The sequence below is a fragment of the Schistocerca americana genome, chromosome 1 (genome assembly GCF_021461395.2).
Source record: "Schistocerca americana isolate TAMUIC-IGC-003095 chromosome 1, iqSchAmer2.1, whole genome shotgun sequence".
In the NCBI taxonomy this organism is placed as follows: Eukaryota; Metazoa; Arthropoda; class Insecta; order Orthoptera; family Acrididae; genus Schistocerca; species Schistocerca americana.
This window is the reverse complement of record NC_060119.1, coordinates 1,216,875,033-1,216,878,478: the sequence shown is the minus strand read 5'-3', so window position 1 is coordinate 1,216,878,478 and position 3,446 is coordinate 1,216,875,033.

The following is a 3,446-nucleotide window of genomic DNA, read 5'->3' as shown; positions in this document are numbered from 1 at the left end:
TCTTCCGTTTCTTTAAAATAAAAGTCTAATCTCGCGTACGTCGGTTTACACCTCACTTTGCGCTAGACTGCTTACTTCCTGGTTCGTGTACGAGTGAACGTGTTTGTTTCCTTGTGACTATGTTGTTCGGTCTTGTTGTATTCGTTCTGTCCTACGTTGGTCGCGTCCGTCCTCTTCCGTTGTGTTGTTGTTCGCGGGCCTCCTCCCGGGTCCCGCCGCACCTTCCGTCATTGCTACCCCGCGACCGTCCTGGTCGCAGTTACAACTGTTGTGCCAGAAGACCTGGAGCATAGTGTCATGGTTGGCTAATGGCTGGGCCTCAGACCTTGGTTAGAGAGCAGAGGTTCCATAAATGACAGCAGACCTGGATAATATATATATATATATATCACCAGATTTAGGCACTCACTTTTACTCACTATCAGCCACTAGCCGAAGAGAGGTCCACGACAGTCTAGACACCACGTTGCACCAGCCAGCTGCCAGTGGTAGGCTCTGCCATCAACAGCTGCAGGCGACTTCCTGAGCTCAGTTAAAATGCTGTCAAGAAGGCGCGTTTCCATCTATCAGTCAGCTGCTGGGTGACTATCTTCTACCACTGGTAGCTTTCCTGTCAGATCGAAGTTTAAGCATGGGCTGTTTAACTGCCCACTCGCCAGCACCTTGTGTGAGCAAACACTATTGCTTTCCATCGCCCAGTGTGGGTACACACCATCGTCATCAACTACGCTAGAGACCACAGTTTGTCTCCGCATGCCCCAGTGTGCTTACTACTGAGATGCAGCAGCAGGCCAGTAGCTGCGACTGCCTTCTGCTGTCAACCACTGGCCGCTGCAGCCACCGACCACTCGCCACCCAGTGTCAGGGCCTCTGCTGTGTGCTGACTGCAGCGTCTCGCCAACCACTGCCACCACCATGGAGAACATGCAGCCCACCACTTGTCTGGAGGGGTAGTGCAGGCTCCAGGGCGCCACACCGGCTGAGGCTGCTACGTCAAGGAGGCCACAAACTGGCTCTGCAGCTAGGTCCCAACTGCTGCAGTTGTTATGGAACGAGAGAAATTCAATCAGCACTGTTTCCTTTAAGGATAACCATTCAATACCCGTCACCGCTCCACTGCAGCCACTCCATGGGAATTGAACTGCCATACATCTAACCAATCGCAGCCTGCTTCACCTTCCATCTCAGTGGCTGCTCGCCCTGACTGCTAAAATTTAATGTTGTTTGTATGTCAGCGATTTAATTGGAGCAGGATTTGATGTACCCAAGAAGAAGCAGATGGCTGAGCTCATAAGAAACCTTTAAACAATTTGTACATCTTTTGTAGATCTATTGACGTTTTATTGTTTATAAATACGCTTCGTTGAATGCGTTCTCATAGTTTTCCTTGTCTTACTTGCACATCTATCATAGATAGAAAGTATTATGAACTCATGGAGTAGCTCTTTCATACTCTGATATGGCCTTTAGGTCCCCGAAGCTTATTCTACATTTTAACATGCAAGCTACACTCTAATTTTCTTAAACTTATGTTCTTTCCGAGATACTTACACAAGAGGAAGTTGTTGTTGTTGTTGTGGTCTTCAGTCCTGAGACTGGTTTGATGCAGCTCTCCATGCTACTCTATCCTGTGCAAGCTTCTTCATCTCCCAGTACTTGCTGCAACCTACATCCTTCTGAATCTGCTAAGTGTATTGATCTCTTGGTCTCCCTCTACGATTTTTACCCTCCACGCTGCAACACTAAATTGGTGATCCCTCGACGTCTCAGAACATGTCCTACCAACCGATCCCATCTTCTAGTCAAGTTGTGCCACAAACTCCTCTTCTCCCCAATTCTATTCAATACCTCCTCATTAGTTATGTGATCTACCCATCTAATCTTCAGCATTCTTCTGTATCACCACATTTCGAAAGCTTCTATTCTCTTCTTGTCTAAGCTATTTATCGTCCACGTTTCACTTCCATACATGGCTACACTCCATACAAATACTTTCAGAAAAGACTTCCTGACAGCTAAATCTATACTCGACGTTAACAAATTTTTCTTCTTCAGAAACGCTTTCCTTGCCATTGCCAGTCTACATTTTATATCCTCTCTACTTCGACCATCATCAGTTATTTTGCTCTCCAAATAGCAAAACTCCTTTACTACTTTAAGTGTCTCATTTCCTAATCTAATTCCCTCAGCATCACCCGACTTAATTCGACTACATTCCATTATCCTCGTTTTGCTTTTGTTGATGTTCATCTTATACCCTCCTTTCAAGGCACTGTCCACTCCGTTCAACTGCTCTTCCAAGTCCTTTGCTGTCTCTGACAGAATTACAATATCATCGGCGAACCTCAAAGTTTTTATTTCTTCTCCATGGATTTTAATACCTACCCCGAACTTTTCTTTAGTTTCCAGTACATTGATTGACTAATCTTGGAAAGTACGCTGTCATAACTTAACAGTAATTAACTCTTTGATATAAACGTCTCTCTTACTAATCGAACGCATGACAGATATTCTCTGTTTAAATTTCAGAGGATTCTTCCATTTATTGCCAGGTTGGCATCTATTTTTCCTACAATCTGCTTTAAATTGCTTCGTACACCAACTCCCATATTTTTACTGGATGTCACTGTTTCCAGCGATTGTCGCCTGTTGTGTAATCAAACAATAACGGGTGATTCCGCGTTTTTCTGCGGAATACGTTATACTTGTATGTAGTCTGTTAGCTGCCAGTTTGCATCGATCCCCTGCTTACCTTTGTGCATGTCGCTACAATTTCCTACCGCTGGAAGTTCTCTCTGTGCAACACCTCATCCGCGAACAGTTTCATGGTGTTCCCACTGTTATCTAGAAGCTCATTTATATACATACTGTTTACAGTAATGGTCCTATAACATAATTTCACTACGTCGGAAGCTATTATTACTTCCGAGTGTTTCCCTTCGTTAAGAACAACACGCTACATTCTATTTACTCGGAACTCTGAAATACAGTGACTGACAAAGCTTGTCTGATATTCATACTCTCGTATTTTCTTCATTAGTTGTAAGTGCGAAGCTTTATTAGATTTGAATGTAAATTCATCTGCAGTCGACAGTGCAATCAATGGCTTGTTTTTCTTTAGTTAAGTTTTAAAACGTTGTCTGTATGTATGAAACGCATCAGAATTGCATGCAGAGAATTTCTATGGACTTTAAATAATTCAGTCATTTGCCCTGGTGAAAAATTATTATTACTTTGTCTTCGAAAGTAATATTAACCAAGCACATTTTTGAAAACGATGTGTATTCTACATAGTATGACGTATTTATGTAAAGAAATATTCTAAATAATTTAGTGGCGAATTACGTACCAATTGTCGTGTCCTGACGTAGGTGGGAGAGGGAGAGAAGTGGTTACTGGTCAGTGTGGGCTCCCGAACGGTACAGAGCAGAAGGCAGAAGGACAAT